At 48.1% G+C, this 18,305-nt stretch overlaps 1 long non-coding RNA gene across 1 annotated transcript; it reads left to right on the top strand.

Annotated features, from left to right (window-relative positions):
* The first annotated feature begins 1,545 nt into the window (after window positions 1–1,545).
* LOC116570452 lies at window positions 1,546–5,523 on the top strand. The gene is made up of 2 exons (XR_004277435.1): window positions 1,546–3,001; window positions 5,194–5,523. It is a non-coding gene; the product is annotated as an uncharacterized LOC116570452 (long non-coding RNA).
* Window positions 5,524–18,305: the final 12,782 nt, after the last annotated feature.

Genomic DNA, 18,305 nt, shown 5'->3' with positions numbered 1-18,305 from the left:
TGCTGAGAGATTAGAACTGGGAAGATGAATTACAACTGCAGTGTGGGTGGAGCCTTTTAAATCATTGGGGAAAGACCCCAAGAGTCCCTGAGACTAGTGAGGGACGGAAAGACTAGGGCCCCTGCGTCCACTAGTAGCCTGAACACATTCCAGTAAAACTGGGTGTGAGCTCTGTTCCTGGGAGAGGGGGATCCTGCCAGAGCTTTTGTTTCCACACCTGGCTTGGTCTAGACTCCAGTATTTCTTCCAGGGGCTGATGTCATAGAAAGAATTGAAAAAGACACTCTGAAATGTTACAAGTGTTGGCATCAAGTTAAAATGGAGGAAAATGTCTACAGAGCCGGCTTTATTCAACAGAAAATCCCGTACACTATATGGAGTTTTTCTGGGCACAGTGTCCTGCTCTTGATTCCTGCAAAGCGCTATGTCACCCCTCACTTCAAATGCTGCAGGAGGAGGGCCCAGGCCAGGACCAAGTCTTTTGGACTCTGGGGCCACTACTCAGTCATCCAAAGTTAGTGTGCTTCCTGCCCCATCTTCCAGACGTGGAGGTGTGCTGGCCTGGGTTCACGCGCCGGGCCTGCGGTTTACCCTTTGGGAGATCGTGGTTGGCCCCCTTTCTTCCTCTGTTCTCTCGTTTGTCTTTTGTGTCACTGCCCATGGTGTGAGGATTCCCACCAAAAAGGATAAGAGAGAGAAGATACAAGAGTGCCTTGTTAATTAGCTAATGGTTAACAAGTGCTGCTTTTCTTTTCCTTTTTTTTAAGATTTTATTTATTTGAGAGAGAGAGCACGTGAGAGAGGGAGATCAGGGCAGAGGAAGATAGAGAAGCAGACTCCCCGCAGACCAGGGAGCCCAGTGTTCAATCCCAGGACCCTGGGATCATGACCTGAGCCGAAGGCAGATGCTTAACTGACTGAGCCACCCAGGTACCCAACAAGTACTTCTTTTCAATAATTTCAGAGATGGAGGTTTCTTATTGAATCAACAAGTGAATGAATTGACTATTTGCCCTATTTTACACACTAGGAAACAGAAGGTCCAACCGCCCAGCTTGTAACTCTAGGTCTGGGACCTACTGCCACAGGCTCCTTGAGCTGGAACCTGCCGTCGGCTCCAGGAGGCAGAACAGAATGAAAGGGGCAAGCGTGTGAGGACCCTGGCTGGGTGGGCCATCAGATACTGGTGTGGCAACCCCTGGTCCAACCCTGAGGTGTCCCTGGCAGGGAGCCTCCCTGACGGAGAGCTGCGGGAGCTGGTGTGTGTGTGGGGGGGGACACCTCTGTGACACACACCAGGGAACTGGGAAACATGGGCGCTATTGCCCTGGGCATCCTTTGCCCCGCCTATTGCTGGCCTTTGTCATGAATCCAAATTAAATTTAGGTGAGCAGTGAGGTATCCTCACCAAGCTCTGACCCTGCTGCAGGCTTGAGAGCCCGGCCCAGTTCATTGCTCCTTCTCTTTTCCTCCTTCCTTCCCTTTCTCCCCCTTCTTCTTTGCTTCTTCCTCTCTACCCTTCTTCCGTTCCACCCTCCCCTTGCTCTCTTCTGGTCTACACAGCGCAGACTCCTGGGCTCGCGTGTGCAAAGAAACAATAATCCCAGGAAAGTTATTAAAAAATCACTCTGGGTCTGGGGCAAACCTGGACTGTGGGTCACCTTACTACTGCTATTTTCTACTCTATCTGACTGGAGACTTCTACTGTCCTACAGGAGAGCTTGTCCCTTTTAGGAGGTGGGCATAGTTAGCCCCGAATTGGAAGAGTCACATACCTGGCCTCCCAAGGAGAACAAGTTCCAAATTCCTTTTCCTGGTGCCAGACACTAGCCCTCCCGACCCGCTGGGCCGCGTCTGCTCCTTCCTCTTCTCCACCAAGCCCCCCGCCCCCTTGCTCTGCCCACCACATTTTTCAGCATTACTGGTTTTAATTTCCTCTACCATCCCCTTTGCAAAAACTTCTTTCCTGATTTAATTACTACTTCTCTTAATTCAATTTCACTCTCTTGATTGTCATTAAACTCCCAGAATTGTTTCTCCAAAGAATTTAACGGTGAGGCCCTCTGCTTAGAGATTAATTGTCATCATTTCGCCTTCAAACACAGGTATTCTTACTTCTCTTCAATTATCTCCCAGAGAAAGGGAAGTGACCGTCCTTCTTCTCGGGGGCCTCTCTGAGAACAAACACTGCTGGGGGCTGCCTTTTGAGAGAGAGAGACAGAGAAAGCGAAGTCTCATAGATTTTTCTTCCACTTTCTACTGACTCTAATCTCAGGATCTGAGAGGAGCCTGAGAGCCCCAGGCTTCTCAAGGGCTCAGGCTGGGAGCGGGTGGAGCGAAGGCTCCAGAAGAGGCAGTCCAGCCTTGAGAAATGAGGGCTCTCTGTCAGGAGGGTGAGGAGTGGCAGCAGGGGCTAGCTCGGGCCTCAAACATCCTGCCCAGTTGGGGTCTCTCAGAGGAACTAAGGCTGTAGCTCAAGGGAACAGAAACACTGCGGGCTAGAATTTCCCTTCCCTGGAGTGTCGCTCTCAGGACACAAAGCCTCCGTGCCCCACGCTCCCACTGTTCCCTCATGGTCTCAGTACACGACCTTGACCTTGAAGAGACCTACCCGGCCCTCAAACTCTGTTTTTGCCAGCCCTCAGTGTCTTCTGTCTTTGTGGGCAAACCTCAAAAACAGTTGCTAGGGGAGGAGGGAGGATTCCAGGTGGGGCTGCCGCGAGCTTCCTGTATGATTCAGTTGCTGCCCCTTCTACCCTGCCCGGGTCTGAGACCCGACCCAGCCTGGCCCCTAGGAGCTGTGCGATCTCCATGCTCCGCTACCCGGAGCCTCGGTTCCCTCGTCTGCAGATATTCAGACATCATACCGTGTGAAAGGGATAAAGAAAGACCTGTGTTTCCATTGTGTGAGGGCAAATGAAAGAATTCAACTCAGGCATTCAGCACAGTGCCTGGCTCGTAAGAAGCCTTCAACGACAAGTAGTCACAATGAGTATTCACAGTGAGTAACATTTGGTCCTGGAGGTTGTAGAATCCCCATCTTTTAGTACTGAAAAGAAAATTCCAATTCCAGTCTCCAGTTTGAATCTGAAGTCATCTGTTCGGTTTCTGCTTGGATGCTTCCTGCGATGGGGAGCTCACTGCTCTTTGGGAATCCCTGCCTTCTTTGGGCCATTCTGTAGATGCCAAGTAGGAGCTCCATTTACAGGTCTGATGAGCTTAAACTTTCCAGCTGCAGGGAACAGGATGCCTTTCCCTATTCAACTGCTGCTGGAGGACTGAATGATTGGAGGATAATCGAGCAGATAATTCCATAATGTAGTCTTAGATGAGGGTTCCAGACTACCGACTCTCCCTTTCCCTGGGTCCTGGGACTCTAGGTCAGCTGAAGATGAGGCTGAGGCTGAGGAGGAGCCCAGCTAATCCAGGCACATTTTATAGACAAGGCCTTAAAGATCCTCAAAGAATCTTTGAAATCATCCTTTTATTGGGTTCAGGAGCTCTCATAAATGATACCATCTATGCCTGGTTATTCATGCTCGTTAAATGTCAGAGTAGAGTGCAGAGCTCACGAGGGGCCCCGGCCCTTACTCCGGGGCTGCTTGGCTGCATTTATGAAGAGAAGTCACTGGGGTGTTTAATATAAGCTACCCGATTTGTCTAATAAAATCCTTCCACATCCAACATTACCAGCTTCGTGTCACACGCTCTTGTGCAATTGTGACAGTACCAGAATGTATTTTAAGTCCCCTTTGTGTCTATTTAATTTTTATTTAAAGGAAATTATTTTCACCGTTTAAGGCAGATTTTCTAATGTAAATGTACCTATATACCTAGGAGTGAGGAATTAGAAATGTGCTGTCGCACGCACCAAGACGACAAGGAAGTGACTCAAGGATAGCACGGTATAGGAAGGAACAACTACTCATTCATGGCTCCATTAATGTACTCATTGTAGATCTATACTGTTCGCCCAAGACTTATGATTTGTACAGCAGCGGAGTCACATTTCTGTGTTTACATAAAGCTAAATTTATTCTCATTTCATGCTCAATTGATGTAATCATATTTTAATGACATATGTTATATAGGCTTCTAGAAGGTTTGGATTGGCTCTTAGAACTTAATTTGGCCAATCCTTCCTGTTACAGATGAAAACATTGAGGCCCAGAGACATTAAAGGATTTGCCCACCATCACACTGGTAGTGAGCACAGGGCTGGGAGTCTAGCCTTGATTTTACACATTCAAACGTAGCGCTCTTTCTACCATAGCAGGAATCCCTTACTACACGTGTATGTGTCTGGCTTTCAGGTGCACACCTGCACCGGAGGGAGGACACACGCACACATAACCATGTTTACGATAAGGGCGTCTGACTGCAATGTTTGTCAGCACTGACCACCAGGATTTTTGGGGTCCAACTGGTGCTTCCATGGCTGTTGCCTTGCCTCCCTCTCTTGAATCCCAGCGTTAGCTGTGGGGGAATAAAAAACAGACAAGCCCTGAATTGGAACAGCTGGCCTTCAAACCATCTGTCACTCTACCTCTCTGGTCCTCAGTTCCCTCACGTATAAAATGGAGTTATTTCCCGTACCTCCCCAACCTTCCTCCTAACTGTGGTATCTGTTGTATCTAAACCAAATGGTACTGGTTTAGAACTCACCCCAGGTATAGTGAGATGAGCTTCTTTAGTGATGATAAAGGTTCCCCATCCTCTAGCTGGAGATTCTGTTTATGTTGAATTAATCCAACTGGTGGATCAACTTGCTATCACCCAGGTGTTGCCGCTGCCTTGGGCCCATTGATGAGGAAACACAACCCCCTTTTCTGAATTTCCCCTCATGGGCACAAAAAGCACCTACACATGCGTTGCAGACTTTCTAAAGACTCAAGAAAACAAGAGAGTTTTGCGTCATTGTGTTGCTTTTTTTCCCTTGTTAGAACACCCTTCTTTAAGGTTCACCCCAGAAGTTACCTGTCTCTCACTTCAAAGCACAGAATTACTTAGCTCATCTATTCTCTATCATTGAGGAATTATGTTTTGCCTCAACAATGACCTGTAAAACAATGTCTTAAATATGATTTAGGTTTTTCTCCTTTGTGAAAGGACTTTGGAGATAGGCATCCTAGGGCTGGTGCCATAATCTCATCAATGTCCTAAACTCTTGTCTTTCTGTTTTGCTATCCTTAGCACTAGCCAACGCTCTTCAATCAAGCTCACCTCAGGACTACAAAATGGCTGCTGCCACACCAGTCATTACAACCATGTTTCAGGCAGAAAAAGATGGAAGACCAACAAAGAACCTGCCCATATAGTCCCATTTTCAGGAAGAATTTCCAGAAATCTTATCTAGTTTCTTCCTTTATACCATTGACCAGAAGGTAGTCATATGACCACTCTTATCTGGAAGGGAGGCTGGGAAATCTAACCTTTCAGCCAGGCACTTTGCTACCTTCAACAAAATCAGGGCCCTGTGTAAGTAAGAAGAGAGGAATAAACTTTGGGTAGGCAAACCAGCAATGGCTGCCACAACCCCTGACTCTGTTCTGGGCCTCCCTTTGCATAGCCAGTGACTCATTGCCTTAAAAGTAAGAGGCCATCACACTGCTGAAGGGAGGGAATGGAGTACTAGCAATGGTTGGCACTTTCATCTGCTGTCTCCATTAAAGTCTCTGAAAGTGGAAGGGCCAGGGGAGAGATTTATTTATTTCTTTATCCCCAGCCTCCCAACCAGAATTTGAAACTGACCGTCCTGCTTTGAACAGAAGAGGTTATGGTTGCCTTTGGTTTCCTGTTGTGCTGCCCAAGAATTGTCTGAGTGTCGATATGTCTCCTAAATCTGCGGGCTCAGCTGAAGAAAGGGTTTTTTTTTTTTTTTTTTAAAGATTTTGTTTGTTTGTTTATTTATTTATTTATGAGAGTGAGAGGGGGAGGAGCAGAGGGAGAGGAAGAGAGAGAGAATCCTAAGCAGACTCCATGCTCAGGTCAGAGCCTGACGTGGGGCTTGATTCTAGGATCCTGAGATCAGAACCTGAGCCAAAACCAAGAGCCAGGGCTCAACCCACTGAGCCACCCAGGCGCCCCAAGAAAGGGGTTTTCTGAGATAGCAAGAGTGAGAGCCAAAGAGAAAAGGAGCCAAGGGGAAAGGAGAGAGGCAGTGGGGACAGAGAAAGAGGGGGAGGAAGAGGGAAGAGGGAAGAGGAGAGGGCTTTTTAACATCCAAGGCAGGACAAAAATACACTGACAGTATCCACACCAGTGAGTGACCCAAAGGTACATACAGTGGTCTGGGAACCAACACCCCAGTTCTTTATTCCAGGCTCCCTCATTCCAAAACAATATAGGTATATTGAAGACTATGTGAAACATATGAAAAGGCACAAGAAAGAATATTTTGAAAACTGCTTTCTTGGTGTGTAATTGACATAGACTAAACTGTCCATATTTAAAGGGTATAATTTAATACATTTTGACCCAAGTATCTACCCTTGAAATCATTGCCACAATCAGCATCACATATCCATCTCCCCCCAAAACTTTCCTCATTTCCTCTCCTCATGCCCCTGCCCTGCCACCTCCTCCCCACCAGCAGTCCCTGGGCTGCTTTCTATCACTAACGATGACTTCGCATTTTCTTAAACATCATGCAAGTGTATATAATGTATGTGCTCTTTTTTGCCTGGCTTCTTTCACTCAGCATGATAATATGAGGGGAAAAAACCCCACCCAAACCCAAATTACAGAGAAGCATAATTAATGATGTAACATAGACCTGCCAGGGCTGGATTGAGAACAATTAATGTTTAGTCCTATTTGCTTCAGCTTTCTTTCTGGTTTTTTATTTTTTATTTTTTTGGTAATGTCATTTACATAAAAACAAAACGTTTTTAAAATCTGTACATTTTAATGACCAGTTAGAAAGCAAACCGCTTTTTGAGAGCGGTTTTGAGAGTGCTGCGTGAGAGCCCCACGCAGGCCAAGAAACGGGGCCTTGCACGTGCTCTGCGTCCCCTGCCCCCCCGACTGCTCTGCGTCCCCTGCCCCCCGACAACGCCACCTCCCTTCCCCAGTCCAGATCATCACTCCTCTCACTTCTGTGAAAGTCCTTTTCTTGCTTTTCTTTTTGGTTTTATGACCTAAGTAAGTATCTGTCCCAGGACGGCAGAGTTGAGTCACCCGTGTGTGAGTTCTGCATGATTCCACACGTCCTCTTCCGTGACTTGCATTTTCTCTCGTTCTGTTTGTGAGATCAGCCCCGTTGTGCCTGGTGGCCATGCTTGGCCCGTTTGAATAGCTCTGGAGTACTGGGTCGTATGAATACAGACTGTGGGCCTGGCCCACACCAGCCAGAAACTTCTTAAATGCCATCTGTTTGGCCCTGCATGGGCACTCAGGCCTGGTAGCCATTAGACAGTCATCACTGGATAGAAATAAGCAAAACGTCCCCCACCCCTGCTGCCAGCAACCCCCAACCCCCACCCTGTGTCCATGGGAGGTTAGTCATAGTCACATATGCAAATCGTACCTATTTACAACAACAGCTTCTGCCTCACAGTATTCTTCTCAAGAAGCAAGGCTTTTGAAAGAAATCATGAACTTTATGTCATCGTATGTGTGGGCTCAGGCTACTATAATGGAATACCCCAGACTAAGGGCTTAAACAGCAGGAGTGTCTTTCCACAGCTCTGGAGGCTGGAAGTCAAGATCAAGGTGTTGGCAGGTTTGGTTTCTCTGGCAGCTTCTCTCCTTGGCTTGCAGATGGCTGCCTTCTGTCCTCACGAGGTCGTCCCTCCAACTCCTCACTCTCTCCCTCTCTGTGCTGCTCTTCTATAAAGTCCCCAGTCACACTGGGTTAGAGCCCACACGAATGGCCTCATTTTACATTAATCCCCTCTTTAATGGCCCTGTTTCCAAATACAGCCCCATTCTCTCTCATGGTACTGGGGGTTAGGACTTTTAGATATGGATTTGGGGGGAAGGGCACCAAGTAGCCCACCATAGTCGTGTTGATCTGAATATAGCTAGTTATACTCTCCATGCGAGAAAGAAAAGGCAGGACAAAGTTGGAGGATCGTTTTCAAAAGGCGGGTCCCCGCCTCCACTCTCTTCCTCAGGCCTTCGCTCCACGCGGCTCACCGCACCTCGATGCCATTAGACACGGGCTTCTTTAAAAGATGCTCTCACTATACATTACATAAGAAGGATAAGAGGGACGCCTGGGTGGCTTGGTTGGTTGGGCGGCTGCTTTCGGCTCAGGTCATGATCCCGGTGTCCTGGGATGGAGTCCCACATTGGGCTCCTTGCTTGGCGGGGAGCTGCTTCTCCATTTACCTCTACTTGCCCCTCTGCCTGCCTGTGCTCACTCTCTCTCTGACAAATTAGAAAAAAAAAATGAAAAAGGATTAGAAATCAAAAACTAGTTTTATGTTTCATCATGTATCAAACACATTACAGTAAGAGTCACTGAAGTCAGTGCTTGCAGTCTAACCGCCCGGGGTGGCTCAGTGGGTTAAGCCTCTGCTTTGAGCTCAGGTCATGATCTTGGGGTCCTGTGATCGAGCCTCACATTGGGCTCCTTGCTCAGTGGGGAGCCTGCTTCTCCTTCTCCCTCTACCCCTCACCTCCCCAGTCATGCTCTCTCTCATGCGAGCTCTCACTCTTGAATAAATAAATAAATAAATAAGCAGGTTCACTGCATTATTCAAGTTAAAAAAATGATTTCGACCTCAGCCTGCCCTAGCAGACAGACCAGATTGCCCCTCCCCGGCCCTCTCTAAAGGTGTTCTGTTTATTCTGTGATGACCGGTGTGTCTGCTGGTATGGTCCTTTAGGAGCATGTTCTCTCATGGCGAATGACTAGATCCTAATCGCCTCCCAATGAATTAGGGAAATAATTTGAATCCCTGTTGTACCAAGGAAATAACTGGAGAATGAAGAATGTGAGATTCTCAAGGTCATGAGCAGGAAAGCCACAAAGCCAGGTTGCATCTCTTCGTCTGGGTCAATATGAATGCCACAATTGCCTTCTTCTCTGAAGATGAGGTCCATCAGCAGTTTTCTGTTTAAAGTGGGGTGCAGCGGTGATAGTCTTTGGAGCAGGGAGGAAGTGAAACTAGCATGACGGCCCAGATTGACCAAGAGGAAAATGAGTTGATCGGGAGGCAGGAAGACCAGGCAGACCTGGGGAAGTAATCTTCATCTTCTGGTAGCAGGTGTACATTCTGCTTTTCAGCCGGTGGGTACACTGGGTCCTGCTCGCTCTTTGATGTCTGTGCTTCCAAGTCTTCTGTGCCCCGCCATAATCTGAACTCATGGATTTTGTCATTACATCCTTTGTACGTTGAACTGTTGCCATGAAAGTTTAGGGGATCCCCTGGGAAACCATCTGCAAACTATAGTTTCTTTGTGGGAAAATTAAAAAACCATCCAGTCACATTCTTACTTTGTTACAAAACGAATAGAGTTTTCCATTTCCTCTCAAGTTAGGACAAGCAAATGGGGTTGTTTAGGTCAGGGGCTGACCAACTTTGGTTGAGCCTAACGTAGCCACTGGCCGTTTTTGTAAATAAAGTTTTATTGGAACCGAGCCATGCTCATTCATTGACACATTTTCTATGGCTGCTTTCTTGCTATAGGAGTGGAGGTGAATACTTGGGACTGAGACTGTGGGGTCTGCAAAGCTTAAAACAGTTACTCTCTGACTCTGTATCAGAAGTTTGTCAATTCTTAGCTTGATTATTATTCCCAAGTATTAGCTGTCCCTCTCTGGGGGACATTCCCCTTGCCATTTTTTGTTGTTGTTGTCTTTTTAGGGAGATTTCTGAGGGGCCAGGACAGTTTCAAAGTGCAAGGGCTCCCTCTTTTTTCTGTTATCTCAAAGAACTCAAAAAGCAGCCTCTCGGTGCAGACACAGAGCTAAGCTCTCTGCTTCTTATCTGTGCTTCTTAGAGCTCTACTTTCCGAGGTGGGTGGCACAAGTTTTTAGAAGTAGTGAAAACAGTAGTCTGTATTGAAGAGCAAGTTTATTTGTGAAACGGAGGGCTGAGGGAGATGCCCTGGCAATTTCAGAGGTGAGGCGGAGGCAGAGGCTGAGGTCACCCAGATGAAGAAGCCACAGTTGGGGCTGGATGCACCACCACACGAGAACCACGCTCAAGGAAATTCCACTCGTTCACGTGTTCCACATCTGGGGCAGAGGCAGGTACAGAATATAAGTTTGGCAAACAGAGGAACAGCCATGGACAAGAAAAGACCCACACGTGTTTGTGTAGGATGTTGAGCATTTGAGAGGAGCTTTGTGTCTGAAATACATACGTGGCCAAGATGGCTGACTCCCCACTGAAGATAAGAGCTTCCTTTGACGGCTCTCAGAGTTGTCACCAGGGAGAAGTTGCCTGCTCAGGGACTTGGTCGACATGTGACTTCGGGCCAGGCCATAGAAGTTGAGTGGTGGCGAGGTGTATCTCCCACACGGGCTAATCTATTTTCCCCCCATGCTTTGACCCATGTGTGTGCCTACTGAAATGTGTCCAGTGACGCCCTGTCCTTCCTCTTGTTGGGGGCCTAACGATGGAGTTACGGGTCTGATTCCTTCATTTCATGGATGGGCAAACTGAGGCCCATACAGAGACATGGGGCTGCCTGATGTCACCGTAAAAGTTGCAGAGTTGGGTTTTTCCACATTTACTTGATTCAAAGACTTCACAGAGGCCCTCTCCCACTCCTCACGCCCATATTCACATGGGAGCTGCTGACCTCGCCTCCCTGTGAGCTGACAGACACCGCAGAGTGGGCCTGCAGGGAGACCGGCCCGACGTCACGGCTCAGGCGTCACCCAGACTGCACGGTGCAGGGAGAGTGACACGGCAGAGAAGAGCTTCGGGCGCACCCTTCCTGCCCCACCAACACGTCTACTCCTGGTTTCATTTTTAGGGGAATCCCTCCTGCCTTCAGCCAGGGGCCTCCTGAGGCAAATGGCTTGAATCACTGTCGCCACAGCCCTGGGACGGAGACCACAGACGGTGCCCACAGGGCTGGGCAGCTGGGGCTGTTTAGAAAGCAGTTTCCCTTGGACTGTCTGGTTAGAGGTTACTCTTCACCCATGTCCCAGGTCCTGTCTGCCCTACCCGCGCACCTCTCTGTCTGACTGTTCTGAGCTGCGGCTGGTGAGCATGTCCTCCCTAGAGCCCAGACAGCGGCATGAAGGTTCCCCAGCCGGGCATTCTGAGACCTTCTCCCGCCCACGTGGCTGCCCTTGCCTCTGTGAGCCTGACACATAGAGATGTCTTTCAGACCTCTGCGCTTTTGTACAAACTGTTTCTAATGTCTAGACTTCTCTCCCCAATCTGGACTGCTTGGAACATTCCCTCCTCATTCTTTCATTTTAAAAAATGACTTATTTTTATAAATTGTGATAAAATGGACATAACCTAAAATTTACCATTCTAGCCATTTTTTGAGTGTACTATTCAGCGGCATTAAGCACATTCACATTGCTGTGCAACCATCGCTGTCATCCATCTCCAGAACGCGTCATCTTCCAAAACCAAAACTCTGTCCTCATCGGACAATGGCTCCCAGTCCCTCTCCTGCCACAGTCCCTGGCAGCCACCATTCTGTTTCTGTCTCCATGAATTTGCCCACTGTAGGCGCCTTATAAGGCTGGAAACATACAGTAATTATCCTTTTGAGACTGACGTTTCGCTTAGCATAATGTCTTCAAGTTTCATCCATGCTGTCGTATGTGTCAGAATTTCCCTCCTCTTTAAGGCTGAGGAGTACCCAATGGGGTGTGTGTGTGTGTGTGTGTGTGTGTGTGTGTGTGTATACATATATATGAGATTTTGTTTATCCATTCATCTGTTGATGGACACTTGGGTTGATTCTACCTTTTGGCTATCGTGACTTAATTTGTGGCCTGCCCAGAGGAAGGTCCTATGTGCGCTTGAGGAGAATGGGTGTGTTGTTGTTGGGTAGTGTTCTGTGTTTCGCCTGAAAGCATTTGTGGGCTGAGAACTGGACAGGGCAGAGGACAGGATTTCAGTCCTGGCTCTCAATGCCTGTGTGACCCAGGGAAGCTTCTTCCCTTCTCTGAGCCTCTGCTTTCAAGGGAAAGGACCTTTAGGTCCTTGGGCCTATAGAAGCAGGGGATCTGGGCCATGGGCAGGGTGTCACTTCCTGATGCTCTTGACTCTTTCTCCAGGGAAGGGCACCCCGTCTACTCCACCCTTTGCCAAGAAATCTGCTGGTTCCCTAGACAGGCCCCATAAGACGGTGTGCTGGAGATGGGTCTGGAAGTGGGGGTTCTGAGGCCAAGACTGTCGGTTCCCCTTGCATGAGGGTGGGACCTGAGATTGGTGCCTCCCTGCCAAATGCACCGAAGCACCCCCCCTCCCCCAGGGAAAGGGTGCTGCCTGGATTCCCTTCAGGGCTCTTGCCCTCCCCTCGCCCTAGACAGCCCAACTCATGTCCTCAAGTCACGGGGAGAGTTCAGTATGTCCTGCTATGACACATGGCCGGAGGGCAGTAAAACTCAAGCCCTCCTGGTGGGCAGGTGACCCTCATGAAGTTAGCCAGGCCTGACTCAGAGCTCAGCCTGCCAGCCCCCGAGCCAGCTGTTCCCTGGGCCACCACACAGAAATCACACCATGGGGGATAGCATCAGGCTGCAGGAAAGCGTGTCCCTGGCCCTAGGGCCAAGGAGAGGAATGCGATATCAGCCTGGCACAGACTGGCCTAAAACAACAGCTGACTCTCTGTAGGGAAAGCTGAGATGAAGTCCCAAGTTCAAGACTGGCTGGTAGCCTCAGGACAGGGATTGCTGCTGATCTGAAGCCCTGCCGAGGAGAGAGCTGGACGGACCCTCTGAGGCCGAGCCCCTCATCCCACCCTCCACCTGACTGTGTATGACCTTCGCTTGGTTCCTGTGCTTCTTCAGGACCCGGCTTCCCCTGCGGGGTGAATACGAAGGTGTTAAGAGAGCAAATTTTGTGGTGTCTTCACTTAAAATTTGGGGACGCTCCTCCTTCAGCCTTTAATGGAAACGTGACTATGAAGGGTAAGAGAATGCTGCGTCACTATCTGCTGCTCTGGGCATTCTCCCTCTTGACCATGTCCTATATCCAAGCTGGTACTTCTCTCATTTTCTAGAAGGAAAACTCCTTCATTCTGGATTATGGGGAATGATAACCTGGACATTTCACTGCACAGTTGAAGAGACTTGGACTGACCAAGAAAGTCTTTCTAGTTCCGGCTCTACTGGTGGTATCTTGAGCAATTCTCTGCCCCTTCCGGCCTCAGTTTCCTTCTTTGTAGTGTGTGAGGTGTTTCTTTCCAATTTCGTCTCAAGGTTTCTAATTTCCTTTTGGAAATTTAACTTTGTTTCCCAGCCCCCCCCCCCACTTTGTCTTACCAATGGATTAAATGGGAATGTCTGAGAAATGGTGCATTTTGGCTGGAGACCTGCTCAGGACAATAAAGCTCTAACCTCTAATGTGGAAGGCAGATCGAAAATTGCCGTCCCCACCCTGTTTGCAAAAAAGATAGGATGTTTCGTGTTCATACTGCCCCATGGTGGAGGCTTTTCACGAGGGGTCTTTCTCACACACACACACACACACACACACACACACACACACACACACCAGTGGGGAGATGCTGGGGGACGACAGTGTTTGTCCCAGAATGAAAGTCAGGCAGAAAAGTGCCCTTTGGCATCAAGCCCTGCTGGGATTATCTTCCTGGAGGAGCGATAATTTATTTTTCCCTGAACTTCGAGATCGTTTAAGGGGATTCCAGAAGCTTCATGTGAGCAGTGAGGACCTGGTATCCTGGGGCTGCTGGTCAGTAAGGCGAGCTCCCTGTGTCGCCTGCCACCACCTGCTGACTGGGCGCTGGTGGCTGCCGCCTGGGGCCCTCATGGCATCCCAGGTCATGTGAGAGACTTATCAGGAGGCCAGTGCTCATTTCTCAAGCATTCGGGCGGGGACCTTTGCCATGGAGCTGTCAGCATGCCTGTGTCAAATGGGTTCCTAGGAGCAGGGCCATGCTCCAGGTGGCCCTCCTGGCCGTCCCGTCACCCTGCTCTGTGGCTGACAGACACCCACAGCCGTATCTCTCATCCGTGCTGCCAATGGCCTGGATCTGGTTGAGCAGCTGGGCCTGTAGCCTGTGGCCGGAGGGAACCCTACACACGGGCCACTTATGAGCTCAGTTCGTCTTAGTGAGCAGGAGAGCGAGAGGAAGCAAAATTGCATGGGGGAGATTCATAACACATCGGAGCGATATAAATGAGACCAGTCCTCCTAGACTCGATCGAAGGTTCCTCAGCACCCGATCACAGACCCGTGAGGATTTGTGAAGAATGTTCACCAGCCACGGCAAAATGGGGGAAAATAGAGCCAACAGAATGAATTTTTAAAACTCATGTGGCTTGAGGAATTTTTCTTCATTTTAAATGATATCCTTGCTACCCTTTAATGTTAAAATGTTTTCCTCCTTAGGAAATGTTAACAATATTAGATGGTAGTTGGTTTTTAAAAAAACATACCCACCTGACCACCTACGTCAGTCCTCTGTCATTAAGAAAATTATTTTCACTGATGGATGAATTCCATAAGTCTAGGAACCAGTGTATTCTCAGAGGATTCGTGATTAGAGGGAAATGGAAGAAAGTGTGGGAACTGGAAGACCTCGGTCTACAGGCAGCAGGTGACTGTGTCTGTTTTGCTCCCTGAGGTAAGCTCAGCACAGAGCACATGGGTCAGTAAAGTTGTTTTCTGTAATGGGCCTGGTATTCAATTTTTGAGACTTTTTGGGCCGTATTGCCTCTGTCACAACTACTTGGCTCTGCCCTCCTAGCCTGATAACTTCTATAAATGATACATAAATGAGAGTGGGGCTGTGTTCCAATAAAACTTTATTCACAAAAAACAGGTAGCAGACCTGATTCGCCTCAGGGGCCAGAGTTGGCTTACAACCCCCCGCCCCCGCCGCCCCCTGTCTAGCACAATGTCTAGCATCTAGCGAGTATTCAGTAGGCATTTCCAGTGAGTGACGAGGAAACACTGCGCGAGGCTGCGGTAGGATTTCAGTAAGATCACTGTGGTCGGCTGTGTAGGATGGGCGAAGGGGAGAATGAGGTGAGGCCCAGGCCTGGAGGGCAGGGAGGGGTTCAGCCTGGAGCCAGACAAGAGGGAAGAGATGAAGACGTGGGAATGGCTGAGCCCATGTGATGAGGATATGTTTAAAGAGGGAAGGAAAAGCCATGGATAGCTGGAATTAAGGTCCCCACTCCTTTGACTCTGCTTCCCATGCTGCGAACCATGCCTCTAGAACTCAGAGCCTTATTCAATCTTAAAATGCTTGGCTCTTCCAAACCACATTCTTGGCATTCAAGACTGTTTTTGCTATGACTTTCCAAAGCCCACTCCAAAAGCCAAGAATCTGATTCTTTGCTTTCTCTTTACATCTCAGCTATGCCAGCTTTGCTTGGAGGCAGTTAAGTCCTGAATGTCTTAGCCTCCTGATTTTGCTTTAATGGGTGAAGAGAGCGCTTTAAAAAAAGAAAAATGAGAGTGAAGATGTACTTGTTAACTTACCAGAGTATTTTCCTGCCATATTTGGTACGAATAAGAGGCAGGAAAGTCTGGGGAGGGTGCTGCTCTCGGTGAAGGCACGATGAGTCGGTCTTGGACATCTGCGATGATGGGCAACATTCAGTTGGGATGTCTGGGGACACTCAGAATTGCCTCCCAGGCTCACCCGGAGGGCAAGTTTGGCTGGAGAGTCCTGGAGGGAGCTGTGAGCGGAGGAATTCTCTAACAGTGGGAAGAGCCAGAAAATCTGAAGTGTAACTTTCAAAACATGCCATCATTTATCCCCTCCAGCCTTGGGCAACCATCAGTCTTTCTGTCTCTATAGATTTGCCGGTTTCGGGCCTTTCATATACGTGGAATCATATCATGTGTGGCTTTTGTGTGTGTGTCTCTCTGACTTCTTTCCCTGAGCACATGTTTCTAAGGTTCATCCATGTTGTAACATTTATCGGCCCACCATTCCTTTTTATTGCCAACGCTAAATGATATTGCATAGGTAGATGTACTACATTTTATTTACCCATTCATCAGTTGATGGACATTTGGGTTGTTTCCACTTTTTGGCTATTATGAGTATTGCTGCTGTGAACACTGTACAGGTTTTTATGTGGAGGCATACTTTCAATGTTCTTGGCTATATACCTGGGAGTGGGATTGCGGAAGGATGGCTTCTCTGATCTTATATCCTGTACCACCCTGTGCTCTGACCACAGTGGGACTCTACTTTCCCACCTCTAGCCCATACTTGAGTCCCCTGACGCTCTGCCCACACTGCCTGTCTCCCCTGAGAAGTTCTTCCCATCTATCATTTGGGATCCAAATCCTATGTGTTTTTAAAGGCCTAGCCCAACTATCAGTTCCTCCACAAAACCTTCCTCGAATGCCTCTTACAGAGAGTCATGCAACGTCACATGTTGATTGTAACATTAGGATTTTCGGCTTTGGATCACAGTTATTTTGTGCCTGGGTCTTATTACTTTCCTAGAGTATATACCTCCTAGCTTCATATAGACTCTGGTTTTAGATTTACTTTGAAAGATTTTCTTTCTTTCTTTCTTTCTTTCTTTCTTTCTTTCTTTCTTTCTTTCTTTCTTTCTTTCTTGTCAGAGACAGAAAGAGAGACAGAAAGAGAGAGCACAAGCAGGAGGAGCTGGAGGCAGAGGGAGAAGCAGGCTCGTTGCTGAGCAGGAAGCCTGATACAGACTCCATCTCAGGACCCCGGGATCATGACCTGAGCTGAAAGCAGACATTTAACTGACTGAGCCACCCAGGCATCCCTAGATTTACTTGAATATTCCAAGTGCTTTGCACACAGCAGACTCTACATAAACGTTTGAACAGGGAGCATTCAAGGTGTTCTGTTATTTAATGATTTTAAGATGATACCTCTACACCCTGTGTGACTATCAGCATGGTGAAAGCTCTTCCCATCTTCTCAGAATGAAGACACATTTTCCAAGCAGCACCTGGTGAATAAGGCTGAGCTGCCCTCTGTTCCTCTGTCCCATTCCCCGTGTCTCCAATCTGACATGGACTTCTCAGCCTCTTCCTCACATTTCCAGCAAAAATCTAATGAATTACTCTGAAAAACAGGGTTATGCATTTTGGATTCCGACTTCTTTGAGCATTGCTCATGACTTTGAAATTTATAAACATAGACATCTGTCTTCCCAGATGACCTACCAAATCATATTCCCCTAGAAAGCAGAGCTAAATTAGATGTTTAAGGGATCAGAAAGTGAAATGGACTAGATGATCTCCTGTCCTGTGCAAGGTGGGGTGAGGGCCTGACACATGGTCATCTCGTCTCGGAGGAATATTTCCAAGAGCAAGTGCATACCTTTCTCCCAAGGCCACCCAGAGGGTAAGGAAGGTTTTCTTTACTTGGACGTAAAATCTTCCATCCCGCAGCTCTCAACCATCATTGGCCCAGCCCCCTGGGGCCCCTCAGACCACCTCCACTCCTTCTGTTCCAGCTCAGCCCTTCAAGTTTTAAAATAGGACTCTGGCTTCTGTGTTTGTTCTTCCCCAGATAGAATAGCTCCAGTTTCTCCAGGAAGCATTCAGGACTAAAACGGTAGAAATAATACATCATAAACAATCAATTAATACTAATGGATACTTTCAAGTAAGAAAAATACTAGTAATATTTCAACAAAGTGACAATATTACAATTATGATCTTTACTACCTGGTGACTGAGCATAGAGCGTATGCTGGGCATTGTGTCCCTGAGATTAACTCTCTCCATAGGGTAAGGACTTCTATGATTCCCACCCAAGAGATACGGAAAGGGAGACTCAGCAAGACTAAGCACCCTGATGCAAGCCCCGTAGCTACTGATGGACATGGGCTCTGAACGCAAGCATGTCTTCTTGAGTTCAAGGTGTAAGTTCCATGGGCACAGCCTTACTACTGGGTCCTGGCAGGTAATAGTGACCTTTTCTAGAGAGCTGGCTGCTGGCCTTGTTCGTCCGTGGTTCAGAGGAAGAGCCTGGGACCCAGTGTCAGGAGATATGGGTTCCAGGGTGGTGTGAATCTGCATGAAGTCCCCTCCTTGCCTGAATGTCAGGAATGGCGTCTGCGAATAAGGAAGTTAAACTTGATCCTCTGTTAAGGTTGCTATTGGCTTGCGATTTGAACTTTCCAACCTTCCCTGAATGCACTCACCTGTCACACTCCCGGGCCTTCGAACCTCCGGTCTCCT

The sequence above is a fragment of the Mustela erminea genome, chromosome 12 (assembly GCF_009829155.1).
Source record: "Mustela erminea isolate mMusErm1 chromosome 12, mMusErm1.Pri, whole genome shotgun sequence".
NCBI classification, from domain to species: Eukaryota; Metazoa; Chordata; class Mammalia; order Carnivora; family Mustelidae; genus Mustela; species Mustela erminea.
This window is presented reverse-complemented; position numbering and strand designations above follow the sequence as displayed.